The sequence below is a fragment of the Typopeltis vanoorti genome, chromosome 24 (assembly GCF_054136105.1).
Source record: "Typopeltis vanoorti isolate ZY-2024b chromosome 24, IOZ_Tvanoo_1.0, whole genome shotgun sequence".
Taxonomy (NCBI): Eukaryota; Metazoa; Arthropoda; class Arachnida; order Uropygi; family Thelyphonidae; genus Typopeltis; species Typopeltis vanoorti.
The window spans coordinates 26540426-26562188 of NC_143572.1; the positions used below are offsets into that span (position 1 = coordinate 26540426).

The following is a 21763-nucleotide window of genomic DNA, read 5'->3' on the forward strand; positions in this document are numbered from 1 at the left end:
TATTACTGTTGAAATCAAATTTGAAATTACTATAAATTTTAGTCCTTATTCCAAACACTGAATTTTGTCGAAATTTGTCCATCCCAAGATGTCACTCTACTCTATGCGAACAAACCTAAAAACGCAACAATAAAAGCTTTAAAATTCATTCAAGAGAAGCTGTTTTTTTACTTTTTTTTTTTTTAAGTTGGAGATTAACGAAGACTCATGTTCTTATTTTCGAACATCTGATTGAACATATATTAAATCAGATATACAAAATAAGAACATAACACGAAAAACATTGCAACAAAAAAAATATTGTATTAAAGTAAACAATCAGCACTAGATTACATTAATACTTGCATGCGTGATTAAATCGACACACACACACACAGAAATAGAGAGAGAGAGAGAGAGAGAGAGAGAGAGCTGCCATATCAAACAAGCAAGAGTAATGTAACTGGTTCTGAAATTAACATCCTCAGACCTGTAGGGAGTTTGATCCACCCAGTGCAAGGTCATCTGCAATATGAACAATGCATCATAGGGTGTTTGCTTTATATTTCCTCTATACTCGAAATGTAGACCAAGTATAATTTAGGCCACTTTGCTCATAAGGTGAACGAAAGTATTGGAGTCATCTGGCTTTCAAATTTAATGATTATGCTTGAAAAATTATCTTTGAATTATCTACTAAAAATTATGTTAACAGGTGATATGTTGGAGGTAATGGGCAACGCCGAATTGGGTCGCTAAACTAAACTGGACATTAGCTATCTCAGCAAGGGATAATAAGTACAACAATGTAGAGAGTAGAATAATATATATATAAGAAAGGAAACTGAAACAATGAAACTGAAGCAAAATAACATACAGGACAAAAAAGAATGGAATTTTAAGGGACGAACACATGTTCGAAAAAAAAAACATCTCTTAAAAAGAAAAGAAAGTCTTCCAGTTAAAGAAATTAATATTACAAGGAGGCAGCAAAGGCCACGAGGCGCATGTATTATGTCTATTAATTGCTTGTTTCAGTCACACAGTTTCATTTATTAATTTATTTTTATAAAAGAGAGCTTCTTAGCCGGTCTCATACAGAGGGAGAAAAGTTTTAATGAGGATGACTCTTAAAAGGTCTCTGCTTGAATATGTACTATCCTTATATTACGTGAATGGAGTTTTCCCTATAAATATACGAAGGGAGGCCTTCGTAGCGCAGTCACACTCGATGTCTCTTTGAAACGACCTGCGTTCAAATGGGAGAAAAAATTTTTTTTTTTCCACTGCAAAGCAAATTGATCGGCATGAAAGTAGACAAGCAATTTTCATAAATGAACACACCTCTTGAACTCAGTCGCCTCAATACTCGTTGCAAATTGCTTTACAATGGTTAATTTTTGGTCTTTCGCAAATAATTGAGCAATGTTATTTTTTTAACATAAAGTAGTAAAAATATCTAATGAACTAGCGGTAATTTTAAATAGCAGAGCATATGTGCAAAAACAACACACACACACACGTGCAAAAAAAAAAAGATGTTTTTTTAGAAAGAAAAAAAAATTCTCACGGCAACATTTCTTTCATTATGATATTTTTTTTATCATAGACAGACTAACAGAAAAAAAAAAGTCTAAATAAAATAGAAAGCCATTCATAAAAGTTCTGATTTAAGTAGATATAGTTTTAGTTGTAAATAATATATTATATTATGTAATTCAGCAGTACAACTAGAGCAGACAGAATATATAAATAATATTTAATCTAAAACATGTGGAGTTATTAATAGCCTCCATTATTAGGGCGTCAACCGTTCTCTTCTGAGTAGGTTGAACAGTAATAATCACACACCTGATGCAGAAAAACAACAAGGAAAGTTTGTTAACAGATTACTTTAGCCGTACTGTAATTGATATCCAACTGGCAGACTTCAACCTTGTCGTTTTACCTTACAGATAGAGATTTAATACTTATTTCACTTATTTTAAGCTGCTCAAGTGAATCCGCACCAGATGGTACACAAACACGAGAGAATAAGTTAAGCATATAATGACAAAAAGGCAGTTGATCATATTCTTTTATGACTTCCCCATATACCTAAGTGTACCAACTTCATCTTCATTAATATTGAGTTATTACACAGCAGACAAACAACCTCTAAATGGTTTCCTTCTGAAAAACTCACGGAAAATAAATTAAAAATCGAAAAATTTGGAATGGAACTGTATAATGTTACATAATGGAATGACTATGAGACAAGTTGTCTGTTTACTATTTTCATTATCAAATCATTTTAGACAAATGGTAGAAAATTAAAAATAACTTCATTAGGGGGAAAAAAAATTCAGAACTTTGGAAGATCAGGAAATTGCAAATTAATTTAATTCGTAAAACTTTATGCCTTTAATATAGATCTAGATGTATTTAATTGATAATAACAAACCCCGTCAACATATTCAACTGACATACATTTCGAAAGTTTAAAAAAAATAAAAAATTATATAAAAAATAGAAATATAAACATATTTAATAGCAAGATTTTTTTTTAATAGTAACTGCGAGCTTAGTTGACCGTGTGGTTAACATATTAGCTCTCCCACTCATAGGCTACGAGTCTGAATCCTGCTATGAACTTTGATTTCGGAGACTGTCTTTAGGTAGGAGACAAATTTCATTGCTCATTGTGAGCCCGTCCCTGTTTTACTGAAGACGAAGAGGCTTGAAAAAGTTTCATGTTTGACCTCTCTGCACCATATAAAAATAAATGAAATGAAAAAAAATATTAAAAAATCCAAGAGCAGCCATAATCAGTCGGTATGGACGACCTGGGTTCGAATCCCGTCTAGGACGCGAAGAATTTTTATTCAGGGCTTTTCAAGTCAAGGGAAAAGTGAACCGATCTCATACAGGGGTATCAGGGTTTTTCTTTCCGGAAACACTGGTTTTTTTCATCCGGCAACACAGGCAACCCGGCCAGAAGAACATTCGCAATTTCCAGCTATAGAACACAATGCAGTTAAGATTAACCGCCCTATCGTACGCAGCATCAAGTTTCCATGATGCCAAGTTATTTACATGGCCTTGACAGGCCATTGAGCTTAACTCGAAAAAGAAAGATGGAATGGTAAAAAAAAAAAAAAAAAAAAAAAAAAAAAAATCCTTAGCCCACCTATGATGCTAATATAGATTCGTAACCTTTCGTGGATTGTCAGCCACATAAAACAAATTAATATGTGTCGACAAATCTCAACGCCTAATCAAGTGTTTCTTTAAAACATGCCCATTACTTGGCATTCGCAATAATGATATTAATTATTAAAGAATACCAAGCAATTAATCAGAAAATTATGAATAATAACGAAATTATAACCATTCTTAGCAACCTTCAGCAATACCTATATATTTTACATAACAGCTCTCATATTATATAATTGAAAGATAATATTATTTTGGATCTAGACCTTAAGGCAACTGTTGCCAAAATGCTACCGCCTATTTCGTTCTTCACAGTATTATTTACTGATATCATTTGGCAAACAACAGAATAAAAAATCCTTCTTTATGAATAGATGAATCATCATCATTATCTCATTGAACTTTTTTCATCTTTCGTGTGTATATGTGTGTGCGTGCGCTGGTATTTATAAAGTTATCTTTAAAAATAATATAAAAAAAATCTCTTTTGGTACTGTGAGGTTAAACACACACACACACACACACACACACACACACACACACACACACACACACACACACACACACACACACACACACACACACACACACACACACAGCTGCTTAAACAGAATTCTGAACAAGCAATATTTTATTATAATATTTTTTTAAACTCTGTGATTTGGCATTGACATTACGTATTATAATATCACTCCAGAAAAACCCGAACTAGTGGAAATTCCATGAGAATAAAACTTGTAATTCAAAAGCGAATATGAAAAAAATTCATGAAGCTATTTGCATGGACAAAAAGATCCGATTGATATCTTAACTGAGTTTTGTAATGCAAAGTAGGACTTCCAAATCAAATGACAAAGACTACACCCTAATCCTTGACATGTGTCAAGGACCAGAGCGCGTAGACACACACACACACACACACACACACACACACACACACACACACAGTAAAAACAATCCTTAAGTACAATGCGTGTGTACGGATTACAGATTCAGGAATTCATAATTTTTTTGAGTGCTGATTTAGGACATTCTATACTCTTTATTGGCTAATTTTTCCTTTTTCTTTACATTTTCCAGGCTACGATATTGTGTATGTGCAGGATGATAGTGTTTGACTCATTTTTTTTTTTCTCTGTACCAAATTTCATATCTTAATGCAAACTGCAAATGAAAAAAAAAAAAAAACATTCGGACAGACGAAATAATAATAAATCCAAGCATTTTAATGTATTAAGAGACTAAAATAACTTTTCGGGATTCCCAAAATCTTGAAGATAGCATTGAAAGATAAATATTTTTCATTTCGGATTTCATTTTTATCACTTTTTTCTTTCTTTCTTTTATTTTTTCTTTTCGGATTTTATTTTGATTGAAAACATACCGGAAATATTGGTATTACCGAAATGAATGTCACTTTCGATAGCCCATTCTGAATTTATCCAGTGAGACATTCCCTAGGGGGGGAGGAGGTACATTTTCCCTTTCCTTGTTAGTATCAGTAGACGAGTAGTTCGGGTGGTGTCCGTCACAGTTACGACATAGGTCAGTGTCCATGTTGTAGTTCTCACACACGCATCTACGTAATGAATGCGATGTATGTTGAGTGCGTTTAAAAAGCTAAGAAAGTCAAATGAGAGTTTGCCTGGAGGCGCGAGCCTTGAACGTAGCTTTAAGGAGAGGAGCAAGGTAATACGAAATAATTATGAGAAAAGAGACAATTGGGAGTTGGCGACACACAAAGCTTTGACCCAATTCGACAAACGAGGAAGTTCGTTTTTCTTGCGGTGTTTACACGTCTTTCCTATCACGAATGGTAGACACGGAACCAAAGGCAAAATAGTGGGCGCTTTATATGTCTGTCCGTATAACAAAAGACAGGATGACAGAAGAGAAATGGGGCTTGAATTTCATGCTTATCACGGTTTCAACTCTCTTTCTGTTTCTCTCCTTGTTGTCTCTTTTATCTCTTACTATATATATATATATATATATATATATATATATATATATATATATATATATATATATATATATATAGAGAGAGAGAGAGAGAGAGAGAGAGAGAGAGAGAGAGAGAGAGAGAGAGAGAGAAAGAAGGAATGAGCTTATTTGTTGTTTATTTATTTATTTATTCTCATTTTACAATTTAAAGGTCAGTTAACCTAATAAACGGATTATGACGGTTATGTATATCTTCACAATCTCACCCATCAATCATTTTATATTTTGACAGTCAAATATCAAAGCAAAAACCAAGATTCACTTTATACAAATCACAGCTTTTAATTTTGAGAACAAAGAACATGACACTGATTTTTGAAATCACGTGGGGCAAGGAAATTCGTTTAATGATTCAAAGAGATGCTGCTGTGTGACCACAGATGCGAGACACCCCCCCCCCGACACTTCTGCGGTATGGCAGAAGTAGGCGGATACATTCCGATAATAGGGTAATCAATGTGTTTCGTGGGATGAGAGGTTATTATTATACGTCGGAAAATTAGCTTTTCTTTTATGAAAATTCTAGTTTTTAAAGTGATAACTATTTTGCTTGTACAACAGTTGGAAAATTTTACGTATAAAGTACGTGATTTTGGGTGCTGGTGGCGAATTCGTACATTGCCTTATTGCTTTCTCCCATTCAACGTGAACTGTCTTCTTGGCACATTGCCAACCAAGGTTCTCGTATCTGTATTGGACAGTAAGTGTAAGCAATTTAAGAATTGCTTAAATTCTGCTTTGTAGACTGCAAAGTTTGAGACAAAACAATATTTTAATCATCTGATGCGAGAAAAGAAAGACGACGATTCTAAAATTGAAAAAAAAAAAAAATCATCGAAATCAGTCTTTATGGAAATTACTTCTTGTTTCTAATTTAGAGATAAATAAATGATAAACTGAACGATCCTTTAGCTCCTTGCTTCTCTCTTCTAATGGTACCAAAGAAGGAAAGTAGAAGTAAAAATAAAAAAGCTTGTTTGTCTGCTCGCTCGAAAAGTAACTTACAATGTATGCTTCAATGGACTGAATAGCCAGGTTGTAGACCTCCTACTTCCGAGGATTCAAGTTTAGCTCACCTAATTTAAATCTGTTGACGAGAACAATGGTAGCCAGTCGATCGCATGAAAAAACACTCAGGTATCCTTCAGGCTGGTGATGTTCAAATTAGAATGCAAGCACGACTGGAATGTGTTAAGGAACATAACAATTGTTCAACTCCACTGGACAAAAAAAAAAAAAAAGATATTGTTTTCTCCCTAAAGTAAAATAGGTTTAAGACATCCACGACAATGTTTTAAAATAACACTCGGGGTTTTACTATCGTTTGTTTGTCCACCAAATGAGCATGTCTTCTTCTTCCGACTGCTCTGCGGAAGCGTTGCACACAAAGAGGAAACAGCGTGCAGAAAATATCAAACATGGCTGCAGCAACCGGTATACGTTGTCTTACTCACTTTGGAGCCCAGCGTCATAAATAAATCCTTTATTTATGACTCCCCCCCCCCTTCAAAAATAAATAAAACGAGTGCATTGTTATACAATTATGGTTCAGATATTCATCATAGAGCTGTGACTCACAAAAGCCATTTGCACTAAGCAATGGCAGGTGATGGAACAATAGAAATGGATCTTATGAAGCGATAAGTTGCACTAAATAATTTTCAGGGAAGGTCAAGTCTGAAATTGGACACTCGAAAGAATGCTGCATATTGCAGTACAATATGCAGCATTCTGCATATTGTACTGCAATATGAAGTTTAGTTATAACGAACATCTCGTGGCTCAGACTGGTGTCGTCATACTAGAGAAAAACCCTCAAAACTACGGTACCGCACCACGTACCACTTTTATGTATTTATTTATTTTTATAATTTCACAGTATCTATGGGTATGGATTCTTTGCACAATAACAGCTAGTACAAAATGGAGTTCTACAACTGGATGATCTCTCTCAGTATTTCAATTTAAATAAAAGAAAACTATAGTGCGACGAGATGGAACACGTAATCAAAACAACGCAAAACACTTTGATTGTTGCATTGGCAACTACACGAATGAGGATAATGCCACATTCCACTTATCTAATAATACTAGGTTCTGGTCGAATAATGTTCCATAAAGGATTACTACTTTCATCAGCATAAAGCTCAGCCTATATGTTGTTACTAAATGAAACATAAAATCCTCTAACGTCTTTTTACATCCAAAACGTTGTACGCAGAGCTCCCTTTATTTCTAAGTACCTTTTGGAAATCAGTAGGCAATCGGGTCTCCACCCTAAGACATCACTGATAGTTGAGTCCGTGGCTACCAATGATCTTGAAGGTATTGTGCCATACTCTATCCTCAATGAAGGACAAGATTGCTTTTGGAAATCAACGGCATTTCAGGTATAATATACCTGAAATGCCGTTGATTTTCATGATTTGCCTGATTAAACTTTCTTTCATCAACTAACTTGGGAACCGGCTATTAAAAAAAAAAAAAAAGCCCAGAAAAAGTTCCTCTACCAGAATGAAACTGTTTCTTTTCCTTCTAGCATTACGGAAGTAAAAAATGCCGCTACAAACAAAGCACAGGCCTTTTAACGTTGTTACTTTTCTTACTAAAATCTTTTGTTTTTAATTATTACTGATATCCAGTTACTTTTAATTGGACATCAGTAATAATGTATATATATTGCATATAATGCGTTATCGAACAAATTTATTTATACCAATAATGCCAAATAAACGGAGCATATTTTCTCGTCAACATGAAAATGAAATCTGAATACCACTTAGAAGGTCCTCTAGCATGAGATAGCATTTATTAGCAGTCACGTGCTAAAAGCGCAAGAGCGAATTATTGCATTTAGCGCAGACTCGAACCAATAACAGATAATGTTTTTTAAAGAAAGAATTCTCTGAAGAATACTTCTAATGCTTCAAAGGCATAGAGTGGAAAAGAATTATTTTCATTTTTCATGCTGGAGTGGGGGGGGGGTCTTTCAGGACTCGTTTGGAAATTGTGTATAATACTGTTAGGGAGAATGAGGAAATTGTAGTTTCGTAACAGTGTGTGAAGGGAAGGGAAGGATGAGGTAAAGAATAGATCACGACAGAAAATGTTTTTTCTCCTTTTTTTAAAAAAAATCTCTATTTTCTAACACATTCTATGACTACAAGAATCTGCACAGAAAAAGAACTAGTCTGTCTGCGCTTACGAATGAGTCAGTCTTCAGTTTTTTATCCTTTTTATTTCCTCTTTAAAGAATAAATTTGCATAAATTATTAGATGATTATTATTGATTGTTCATTGATTAGGTTGAAACTTAGAAAATCGACTAAACTTCAATTTAATCTTGAATTTTCAGATTTAAAATTACAGATCATTATTCGACTAACAATTTGAAGACCGAGTGGTAGAAAATTGATGTGCTTTGTCTAAAATGACGCGAAACGGAAACTTTTAGTTTCCGTTTCGCGTCATTTTAGACAAAGTTTCTAAAGTGTACAAAATTTAGTTTCTAAAGTGTACAAAATTTCGAATTAAAGAAAGGCCTACAATAAATATAACAGCTCTTGGATGTACAGTGTACAAGGAAGCCTACACACACACACTTCCTGTTATTTCTTTATTTGTAACCTAGATTTATTTTCTTCAGCGGAAACGCGAAGATATGAATTATAAAGATATAGCGATGAAAACATTTATTAACATAACATATGTTCAATTATTGTTTTTTTATGTCATGCTCTCAAATTTTTGTACCCCCCCCCTCTCCCTCTCTTTCCCATTCTCTCCATGCATTGCGGAAGCAGGTTCCTCAGCAAAGCTAGTATTCTAAAAATGTAAGAAACAAAAGACACGTGTAAACAAAAAAGAAAAATAAATACTTGTGTAGTTTATTAAAACCTGTGAAATTTAGTTAACATATGAAACATGTGAGATATATTTCCCTTTATCTGTACCGATTCAAATTGCATATATGCTTCCAAAACTCAACCCCAAAATCAGGTACGCGTATCGCTGCAAAACCAATCGAAGGAGTACCAGTACGTACTGTTACGTAAGAACGGTAAGGATAAACAGCGGTGATGAAGTATGAGTGATATCCTAATGTTGCAAAGAGTATTTATTGGAACAATTCAATCTTACTATTAGAATCAATAATATATGGTAAACTAAAGATATTAAATAAATTATGAAACTGCTTCCTGACAATTACGGACTAGTAAGAGGATAATGGTGAGGACAAAAGCAGAAGAATTATATTATGAAATTCTTGTTTCATAATATAAATTTAAACATAATACACTATATTAAAATAATCATCACCTTTATCTTCACGTGTTAGACTCAATGGCTTGCCATGGCTATAAAACTTAGCCTCGTATAAGCCTAATAAATTTCAAGATAGGATGGCTAGTCCAGTCTACCGAGTCTGCTCCATCAATGATTTCTGTATGCTTTACGGACTGTTTAGCTCTTTTGTAGATGGAAAAAAAAAATCGAGTTTACCGAAGAAAGATTCCCACTACTTTCGCCTGAGATAATCTAACTCGCCTAAATTTGAAAGCCTTTATAAAGGTTCCTCGAGTTCTAGGCGGGATTTAAACCCAGTCCTTCTGACCAAAGGCATCATCGCTACTAGCTGAGCTACAGAGATTCGTCATTGAAATATTTTCACGTTTTATTATACTTGTGGTTCAGACAGAGAAGCTGGATATTTGTCGTAATTTTGGAGGACAGTTTATTTTGTATAACACTTTGTGATAAAGGAAAATGGAGATTAAGAGTTCCGAAAAATAGCGTTATTTAATTTATGAACGAGCCCCAAGACATTTAGTTAACTTTCGTTTCTTTTCCTTGGAAAGATTTAGAACATTTATTTTCTTACAATATTCCTCGTCGAACTGCTTCCTAGATTTAGCTTTAAAAAATGCAGAGGTTCATAAAGGAAATGAGAACGGGGAAAAATAGGTGATAATTGTGCGACAAAAGACAAAACTGTTTTGACTACCTGACAACTGTTTACACCTACTGCACATAAAAGCTGTTAACAGGTCTTTTACATGCTTCATTAATTTTTACAGTTCTTCGAACTGTAAATCCTAAGTTTTTAGGATGATCTGAAATTCCGGGTCATTGTCTGAATTCTAAACCAGGGTTTCTGGTTTCCATCTGCTAAAATAAGAAATTTCCTTATACGGAAACAATGCTGAATGTAATGACTAAGAAATACTATTAACTGTTAAGCATATGCTCACGACACAACAGAATGGCAGTATTTTAAATTTAAATATTTTCCTAACCATATTGTCGGTACTTACTCCTCAGATAGTTGTTTACCTGTGAAAAGGTTTCGTGAGTATGCGAGCCATCCAGTTTCAATCAGCAGATGTCAAGATGAAGATTAGTTTACATAAACGTTTAGGTGTATTTTATGGTACGCAAAATTTGAGTCAGTGATTCGCGTGTAATGAGAACTCAAATCAAGTTTACAAACCGAATATCCAGATCCTAGAAGTGATTCTCCAAAGTGAATGCGTGGAGTACACACATCGCAAGTGCAAGATTTTTTTTCTTTACCGTAAAAAAAAAAAATACAATAAACAACTTCCCCTCCCCAATCTTTTTGATTTTAGACTGGTAAGCTTTTCCGCAACTTGGAAGAGCGTACTCGATATCATTTTCTTAGTGGACAGGGCATTTTTGCTTTCAGAAAACATGCTTGACTTTGGACACCCATTTCCCAAATGGAGCTGGGCAGAAAAGAATTAATTAATCAAATAAAAAAATTACTCAGAAAGCTGTCATTCACGGTATTTGTTACTGCAGTATCATGGGCTAATAATAGGCTTGTGATGGATATATATAGTCTCTGCCAGCCAAGTCAGCTCCACCTTCCCATGGTATGGTCTACATCCAAAACAGAGCTCTTGTGAGAAACACACCTTCTCTAACTGGAGGACATGACAACCAAACCTCTAGGTGGTAGACGACTTTCATTTACTGTGAAACACTACTACTCTACTTACTGGAGGATTGAAGAAGTGACTACTGCTATGTTTTTTTTTCCATGATGGAGTTTCAATAGGTACCTCCATACCCATATACCCCGATTTTTGTACACCTCTTCACACCAGTGTAGGAGACTACCCTTCATGGGCATGCTCAACACACTGTAATAACTAGTGAGTCAATGCTTTCTTCATCGAGGGGGCAATAGTAAAGTGGTTTTCGCGGAATAGCCTCTACTTGTTACAGGATATCGAACCGGATTGCAACGTTTCAGGAAGCTTTCCAACAACTTGGCAATAATGAAAGTATTCATTCTCTGCTTCACACAAAACATGCGAACGCTATCTAAGCATTGGTTCACCAGCAAGCGTAAAAAAGCGATCCAGTAAAAATTCAACACATCTTAAATAGCCCAAGTCATAAATTCTAGCTTCGCACACCCGACACTATAGTCCACAGAAAACTAAAAACATCATCAGCAAATCCAAATCAGACTTTGAAAGGGCTGAATTTATCTCCTTCTCAGACAGTAGCAGTTGAGTTTTCTATTCCTTCCTAAGGTTTTACTGAGTGTAACATCTGTCCTTCCATACTTCTCTCTCTCTCTCTCTCTCTCTCTCTCTCTCTCTCTCACACACACACACACACACACACACACACACACACACACACACACACACACACACACACACACACACACACACACACACACACACACACACTTCCCCCTCACAGACAGACAGAGAGAGAGAGAGAGAGAGAGAGAGGAAAGGAGGGAGAAAGACGGGATACTATTGTAACATCACTTAAAGCTAAAGCTGAATTCTTGTCATCAGTCCTCTCCTCCAACTTTTGTCTAGAAGAACAAGAACTGTTCAACACATTCCCCTGTGATCTTTTGCCAGAAACAGATCAGAAAAATCACCAATCTTCTGGTACTAATGTCTCCTAGTTCAGATGGTGAATACTGCTATAAGTATATGCTTTAGAATCAATACCTAACCTTCTTGCGGTTTCATGGTAATTCCATGAAGCAGCATGGAAACAAACCTTTATCTAAACTGTTGATAAAAAAAGAGAGAAAAGTCAGCCATCGAACTATTCCCATTGGCCTCACTATAATTCTCTCGATAATAATGGAAAAAAGTCATTAATAGCCAACTCATTATTAGTGATCACTAATATGAATTCTGACACTCTCATTCCACAACAATTCCTAGCTAACCTTGTCCACTTTTGAACAGAAGCCGTAGAAGGTTGGAGAAAAGTATATGGCCACTCTTGATATTTCTAAGGCATCTGCTCGGATCTGTCAAAGAAGCCTCCTTATCAGGGATTTATTCTTTCGTTCAGCTCTTCCTCATATATATTAAGCACCTGCTCTCTAATCTCAAATGCTATTCATAGTTTTCTGAAGATAGTACACTCCATTCTAATTCATTATTTGAGAATATTATTGTGCTCAAATGATTCAAGCTTAAACAGTCTCCACAACTAATATCTTAAACACCAAATCCTCTCCAATCTCAAGTAGAGTGAAGATCATGTAATGAATTTTAGTGGCACCAAAACACAATCCTGTTATTTCTCCGAAGAATGATCTTACTTCACCCCCCCCCCCCAACTTGTGATAACATTCAGATCAGTAGTCAAGATAATTTCTCTGTTTGTGTTGACTTTTACAGATAGCCTATCCTGGTACAAACACATTGTATCTATAGCCTCCTCAGATAACAAAAAAAAAAACCCTTCATGTCCTCTTCCTTTCAAAACTATTTCTCGCCTGCACAACTCCTCATCATACCGTATGTTCACTGGGCATCCACAGATGCCGTATGGTCACTCCAATGCTCGGTGATGTGCCACACCAGGCCTTGCAATATAGTCCTGTTGTATGCTTTTCTGGAGACTTCAGCTCTCTGAAGATCAATCACTTCACATACACATCCATTCATCTCATTGACGGTCGGTCTACCCCTTCCTCTTTTACAAGGAGCTTTACCTTCTATTACTGTTCTGAGAAGTCCTTCTTCCATCCTTTCAATGTGTCCAAAATATTTTAACTTTCTTCTGTCAATATCCTTAAGGAGCCTTAAAGTTCTACTGATATTTTCTAATTCCTATTCATTTGTAGCCCTTCAGTATATGATATCCTCAACAGCCTTGCACAACTCCTAATATTATATAAATCCCAAATCTGCCCAACCATAGAGCACTGTTCTCACATTTGAGATAGTGCACCAAAAACATCGATAAGTATGTTTGGTGATGTCTAGAAGAGGAGAATGAGATGGATCCTCTTAAAAGACGATCCACCTCAAAAACTCCTGCTATCGCTTTCTCCTAAACTATGCATCATTTCTGCATTATGTCTTTTTATAGGTCATGGGGTAGTGTTCCTCCGAACTGGTCATCACCATTCCTACACTTTCCTTTCTAAAATATGTAAAAACAAAAGCATCTTCTGGCCCACATCCCAAAACAATTCAGCTTCATCCTTATCATACTAAATTCCACTTTTTCATTTATTTGTCCCAACAACTCCTGTTCTTTGGCACAACTTTCCCTATACCGTTTGCCCAAATGAATACACCCCCCTCCCCTCCCGATTCTTCAAAACAACAACAACAACAACAACAAAAACATTAACAGCTTCCTCTTCCTTCCTTCCTTCCTATTCGCTTGCCCACAGTTATGGGTCTTATGAACTCGAGTATGTGTTGGGTTGATAGAAAATAAAAATCTAAATTTTTTGAATAAATATTTCATTTAAATTTCCGGCATTTTTGTGGAAATCCTATAATAATAATATTAATAAGGATTCATTATAAAAGTTTTAATTAGGAAAGCTGTATATACCTTAATGGTATATGTACTATTTTGAAACAACAAAAAAATTAACATTTGCAAAATAGTCTTCATATTCTTGGAATCGAGACAAGCGAAACATAATTTACAGCATTTAATTTCAGCTAGCTGGTATAAATGTATAAATAGTATTAAATGTCATTAGAAATATTAGTCTTTATACTGTTTATATATACCGTCTAATTTCAAGATTGAAATAACAGGACATTTCTAATATGAGATTTGAAAAATCGACTTTGTTTTGAGCACTACTAATTAGTCATTACTAAACTCTTAATTAGGCACAGATTTTGTAAACTGCTGAAAATTATAAGCCTCTAAAAATTCTCTGGCGACCTATCATTCACCAGAGCAGACAGGAATCTTTTAGCTCTTAACTTTTTGAAAACTCTTAGATAGCTAATGTTGAAAATTCTTAGATAGCTACCCCTTCATTACTAATGTTGTTCAGAGCATTTCTCAGAAGCCTTTCATCGTGTAAGATGGAGGACAATTTCTGTTCCTAATTAGTATTCGAATTTTACTGACTTGAGAGGTTAAATATAAGGCTTTCTCTCGGAGAAAAAACCTACTGGAGGGGAAAAAAAAATGTTGACTAACTTTCAAAAAAAAAAAAAAAAACAGGAAAAGTTCTAGCTTCTCCAACGTGTATGGAATTTACAGACACCGGGAAAATGGTACTAACTAGTACGTCTTCTTTCTCAGTAACCCATCAAAGTTAGTGCTATCTAGTGATGTTAATTTAATACAACTTAATCAACTTAAAAGACGTCATACAGTTCTCGAAAAAATAATAGGAAAATGTAAATAAAGCTGAAATCACTTCAGTACTCGTACATGGAATTTGTTAAACTTATGAAAATAAACTGTAAATGTAAATAGTTCGAAAATAAAACTGTAATCCGAAATATCTGTAGTAGGAATTGTTGGCCGAGTGGTTAACGTATCTATTTCGTTTTGGGAACATGTTTATTATTTTTTTTTTCTTCAATCAAAAAGACAAATATCGAATATCAATTTCAAAATTTCTTCGTTTCATAAAATACTAGTATTGGGAAATAAGATGAAGATTAGTATTTCAGTCGCAGATGGGAATTTTGCCTTAAATTGATTTACACCATGAAAGGATTTATGTAATTTCATAGTTACTTTCTTTAATATAATTACTCAGAGGTGCACAGTCTTACACTATCCACAATAATGGTCTTCAAAATACATAGGTATCCTATAGGTGAAAGCACCTCGTCTTCTGAATTAGTTCAGTAAAAAAAAAAAAAAAAAAAAAATCATCTGAACGAGTGTCTTAAATGCTTAGGAAAATATTGAAAGGTTATAAAAATAAACAAACATTCCTAAACTTAGTGCTCATACTCTCTAACAAACCCTACTGCACGTCTGTAAAATATTAATGTCCATCTACAGAGCTTATAGTACCTAACTAATAAAAAAAAAAAAAACAGTATCTTAAGAAATACACAGAAATTAGGCAACTCACTGATATGTGAAATATAAAATATTAATTGCCCTTTATACAGAATAAAAGTTAAATAAAATCTAATTAAACAAATAATATATAAAGAAACTATATTTTCTAAAATACTTCTCGTTCTGCATTCGTGTTTCATATATGTATAACAATATTATTTCAATTTCCTTCTGCTAAGAATTTTCTCAGAGCCTCCGTAGCTCAGTCAGTATAGACGAAGACCTGGTCGGAAAGACATGGGTTCGATTCCCGTCAGTGACGTAAGGAACCTTTATCTGGTCTCTTTCGACTAAAAGTGAGTTAGTTAGCCGGTCTCATACGGAGGTAGGGGTTTTTTCACCGGTAAACTCGGGTTTTTCGTCCCCCAGAACAGGCAAACCGTCCCCGTGAACATACATGGTTACAGTCATGAATACGTCCCAGCCATATGCCAGTCCCTAGCCCGGATAAAATTGGGGGGTTGGGAAAAGCAATGGTGAACTACCCTGTAAAAATCTCACCAGGAATACGTTGTGGGCAATGCCTACAAAGTTACCTACGGTCGGAAACGACTGAAAAGGGAAAATCAGATCAGAGAATTTTCTCCTCGATGAATTTTCCCTGTAAATTCATCGTATCCACGCAATGAATTGTGTGGATGCAATGCACTATCAGTAAAATAGTCAGCTGGCAACACATGAAGCGAGGGTAATTCTTCAAAAGCTGCTGCTTATTAATTTCATCGGACAATACACAGAAGGATAGGTCATCAACAGATTCATAAATTGAATGAATGGTTCAGGCTTTTTCAAAAATGTGCACATCATGTTCAACTTATTCTGCACAGTCTGCTTTTTCTTTTCTGCATAAATTCCGTAGCAAGCAATTTCTACTCCATCATTCTGTCTACATTGTTAAATCTCCTCATGATAGGATCCATTTCCTCAAACAACCGAATTGCCTTTGTAACTAAGGTAAATGCTGCTGCGAATATTTTTTCATTGTAAACTTTTTTGGGAGAGGACTCGACTTCTTCTTCTGCAACTTTCTGTGCTTCTATCTCTATAAGATATTTATTTGAGAGTCTCCTCTTCCACAACTTCTGCCATTCGTTCTATTTCCAACTCAAACTCTTTAGCGAGCAGCATTATCTTGTAACCAATCTTAAAACTACTCCATCATTCTGTCTACATTGTTAAATCTCCTCATGATAGGATCCATTTCCTCAAACAACCGAATTGCCTTTGTAACTAAGGTAAATGCTGCTGCGAATATTTTTTCATTGTAAACTTTTTAGGGAGAGGACTCGACTTCTTCTTCTGCAACTTTCTGTGCTTCTATCTCTATAAGATATTTATTTGAGAGTCTCCTCTTCCACAACTTCTGCCATTCGTTCTATTTCCAACTCAAACTCTTTAGCGAGCAGCATTATCTTGTAACCAATCTTAAAGTTTTTGTCTTTGTCGAATCCTGTGAATGTATGAACATATATATCCAGTAGCATCTTCCAAACACTATTCACACAAACTTAGAACTTCACTCCATACTGCATCTTCATTCTTTGCGCAATGCAAGATATTATATTACTTCCAAAAGACTATGAGGGTTTTTCTCACCTTCAGTAGTAGCAATGGCATGAGCAAGTATTTCTTAAATAATATGGATTGAGGACAACAATAACACCTGGGCCCATGGGTAGAAGGAGTTGGTATATATTCGTTGCACATGTTAATAGCACTGCTATCGTAGGCACGAGGTGGTAAGTGGCATACGTCGTAAGTCGAGGACAATTGTTATTTCATATTTTGTAATTTATAAAAATACAAAAAAATCCCAGTTTTTTTTTTTGTTTTGTTTTGTTTTAGAATGTCAAAAATTGTTACAGTGAAGCTTTGCAAAATTAATATCTAGAACGAATTTGGATATGATTATAAAAAAGTAAATTCAACTTATGTGAAAAAAAAAAAACTATGTTCACCTCACAGTAACGGTGGACAGCAAATACTTTCTGTCCATCGTTACTAACAACAAATACTTGCTGTGAGCCTTTGTGACATACTCTGTGTGCAGAAACATGAGAGTTAGTGGTCATGTAGAGAATTAAACAGTTCGGCAATTTAAACATTCTTCATAAAAAAAAATTTTTTTAAAATCAGAAAGTAAATCTGATGAAAGCTGTGGAGGGAAATCAGAAGAGCTGGAGAAACAGGTCCAAAATTGGATCTTTAACCTAAATGCGAAGAACTAGAAGCACGTATATATACGCTATGTTTCAAAAAAATATATGAACACTATTTTTCTTGAATACTGCGTGAGTAAACCACTTGGCGCAGCAAGATATAGAAGCACGAAATGCACACCAAATGACTGTCCGAGACTAAAAATGGCATGTTGTTGGTTTAGAGTCAACGGGCATCTGATAAGATAAAACACCATGTCATAGGCCATCCTAATAATAATTAGTCAGCTATTGCGATTCTAGTACAATTACGAAATCCAGTATTAAAAACTTGTTGCTGACGCAAGCAAACCATAGAAAAGTGATGGTAAAAGAATCCCCAAAACAGTCAGGCAGACCACCTAAACTGACGAAGAAAGAAATTGCTGAAAAGGACATTTGCAAAGGACAATAACGTACAAAGAACCCAAGATAGGAACAGCAGCCTTATAGCAAGAAGAAACTGAGGAATAACATAGTTCGGACGATATTTATTAATCATGAATGTAAATAATTGAATATAAAACTTAACTTTGTTATTATAAAGACAAACATGAACGTTTTGAAAAGACTGGAAAGAAAAAACACGAACGTTTTGTTACGAAATAAGATGAATTAGAGCAGATTAATATTAATTTTATCTTCAATCAAGTTCATTTGTCAATTCAAGAAAATTTATTCTAAATTTCCTTGAATTGATTCTACCTGGAATTCACTTTGTTAATTTCGAGAAAACAAAAATAACGGTGAAGTCATTTAAATATTTACATCCTGGTGAAACAGCGTCCAATGGGTGTGATAAATTTTCTTCGAGTGTCTTATCGCATGTAGTGACAGATCAGAAGAAAGACGCATTAATCATATCAAAATCCAAAGCATTAAAAAAAAAAGAGATACCATCATTGTTTTTTTTGCTTCCGTTGCTATTATTCTTTCTTTCTTTCTTATACTTTGGGTGAAGTAAAATATTGCGTCATTGTGACTTAATGATTTAAATCTTCACGCTAGATCCATCCAATGACTTCTAAGAGGTCAAATTACTACTCTCTTTCTCTCGAGGCAAAAACATTTCTCACGAACTAATATTATTGCTCTCTCTCTCTCTCTCTCTCTCTCTCTCTCTACATTATTTCCTTGAAAAGGAGGCGTCAGGGATTTATCTAACAATCATAATCCTGGAATCACTCCCCCCCCTTAGATTCTATTGTTCTTCTGGAAGCTGTTTATTATTACCCTTGTTCGCATTCTTTGTTACTATTAAGCTAGTATTTTGATGTGACCACTTTCTTTTGTTATAAGCACTACTTTTCTAATTAATTTTCTGTTCAACAAACGAAATAATGACATGATTTATATTACAAGATATTATTCGTAGTGAAAAACGAGTACAAATTGCAAATGGCAGTTGTTTTGATTAGGGACTGCAATTTGGAATGGTAAACTTGAAAAGTGGCAGCAATAGTTTAATATTGAAAGAGTCGCAATGCTGTCTGAGCCTAATGATTTGTTTACTGAGTTTCGATGCTTCCACTTTGTTCATTTATCTGCATTGATTTACATATGGAGTCTTACTATTGTGAGATTGAAAGACATTTATCGTCCTTCCCTAGGGCTAAAAAATGACAGAAAAAAAATAAGAAGAAAGAAATGACAAATCATCTACTAATATACAGAACAAGAGCCTTCGTGGCGCAACCGGTTAGCGCGTTCGGCTGTTAACCGAAAGGTTGGTGGTTCGAATCCACCCGGGGGCGATGATATTTACTTTTGCCTTAGTAATTTACTAACTTTTTATAATACAGCAACAGCTGAGTTGGATAAAGGAAATTTTTACACGATGATTTTGCTGGATTTTGCAAAGGCAAAATCTAGCAAAATCATCTCTGTTACACTAGTTAGAACAAATGGGGATGGATATAACACTGGTTATATAGATAAGAGGGTGGCTGCTGGACAGATATCAAAAAGTGGTATATGGAGGGGAAGAATCGAGACAAAAGCAGGTGACTAGTGATGTGCCGCAAGGTTCAGTGCTGGGGCCACTGCTGTTTAACTTGTACATAAATGATATAAGAAATAACCTGAAAATAAATATTCGTTGTTTGCCGATGATGCGAAATTAGTTAGAGTAATAGTTAAGGCCATGCGGAGAGCTTGCAGGATGATTTAAACAGGCTATCAGTGTGTGTGTGTGTGTGTGTCAGTTTAATGTCGAGAAATGTAAAGTTATACATTTTGGGATAAATAAATTACAAGCCGTGTATCACATTGATGGCACTATACTCTAGGAAGTAGATGAAGCTAGAGATTTAGGGGATGGTGGTGGCAGATAGAGAGTTAAAGTTTAGAGGACATATTGCTGAGGTAGCTAAAATTAACTTTGCTATTGAAGAACACATTATGAAGTACAGATAAGGAAGTTATTCCTCTTTATAAGACCTTGGTAAGCCCATATCTGGATTACTGTGCTCAAGTATGGTCCCCTGGATTTCTTGAGGGGGGGGGGGGTTGAGGAAGCAGTGGAGAGGATTCAGAGTCGAGTGACCAAGATAGCGATTGGCATGTGAAATGTTTCTTATGAAGATAGATTGAAAGTGTGTGGATTGCAGAAGTTGGTTGATAGGAGAAAAAGAGGGGATATAATAGAAACATTTAAGTTGCTTAAAGGGTTTTATAGGATAGATGCAGAGGGACCAGGACAAGGGGTCATCCCTGGAAGTTGAATAAAGGTGTGGTTAGTAGGGGTGTGAGGACTAAATATTTTGCTTGGAGAATTGTGAATGAGTGAACTGCTAGAGTCAGTTGATGGGTTCAACTGACTTTGTTCGTTAATGAGTTCAAGGAGAGGTATGATAGATTATGTGGATAGATTGGGTCTCCATGGAGGTATCCATATAATAATAATAACATATATAATGATCAACGTAATACTCAAGCTTAAAAAAATCAAGAATGTAACGAACAACAGGACTTCATTACATTCTTGGTTAGACTGGATGCTATTATATTGGTTAGTTTAGACTAGATATTATTATTTTATTTTATTTTATTTTATATATATTATTATTTAGTTTAGATATTATTATTTTATTATATAATAAGGCCGGCCTGGTTGGCCGAGTGGTCAGTGTATCCGCTCTCCAGCCAAAAGGCTGCGGGTTCGAATCACGCCATGGGCATGGATGTTTGTGATTGTCTGTGAAAACACTAGTGGTGATAATGGGCGATACATGGCGCTGGTGTAGATGATGATAGTAATTGCGGTTGGTGGATTGAGTGGTGGAGACAGAGAGTTGAAGAGTAGGTGCCCTCCCTCGATGAGTCTTTGGACTCCCTGGAGGTGTCAAGTAGTAATAATAAAAATAATAATTATATTCCTTTACATTAGATGTTATTTTAGTTGACATTCGATATGATTATTATTAGATTTGTTTACATTATATTAGGAGTGTATTGCAATTACACCAGAATTAGGACTAGATTAGAATCAGATTGGAATTATGGTTAGGACTGAATTTTAGATCAGATCAGATTAGATTAGGATGGTTAGATTCTTAGGATACTCTTATTGCGAAAACAATATTTATCTCAAACTTTCACAAGTACGTACTTTGCAACAAGAGAATCAACGTGAAGATGATAAAAAGTTTTTCCAGTTGTAACTGAAATATTTTCTTCATGAAGTGATTTTCTTTTTTTTAGCAACCCAGATCAATTCACCTAAATGACCTGCTCTCAGTGGGTGATCTATTTTAGAAACTTGTGCTGCTTCAAGGAAATAGAAAGTTTACAGAAAATAAAAACAGTTAATATACTTTACTAGTTTTTGCTTTAATACAGGACCGAACCACTTAGTTTTCTTTCTTTTTTTTTTGTTTGTTTTTATAGCAGTTCTTTTTTTAGAATTTAATTTTTTATACTGTCAGGAAAACTTCTTTCGAATTTTCTTAGTAAGAAATACATTGTACTTCATAGAGATATTATATTAAATAACAGACAAACAAATGCTTGGAGGAAATTCATGCATA

At 34.9% G+C, this 21763-nt stretch overlaps 1 non-coding gene across 1 annotated transcript; it reads left to right on the top strand.

The window, feature by feature from the left end:
• The first annotated feature begins 19415 nt into the window (after positions 1–19415).
• TRNAN-GUU (transfer RNA asparagine (anticodon GUU)) lies at positions 19416–19489 on the top strand. Its single transcript has one exon. It is a non-coding gene; the product is annotated as a tRNA-Asn (tRNA).
• The last annotated feature ends 2274 nt before the right edge of the window (positions 19490–21763 follow it).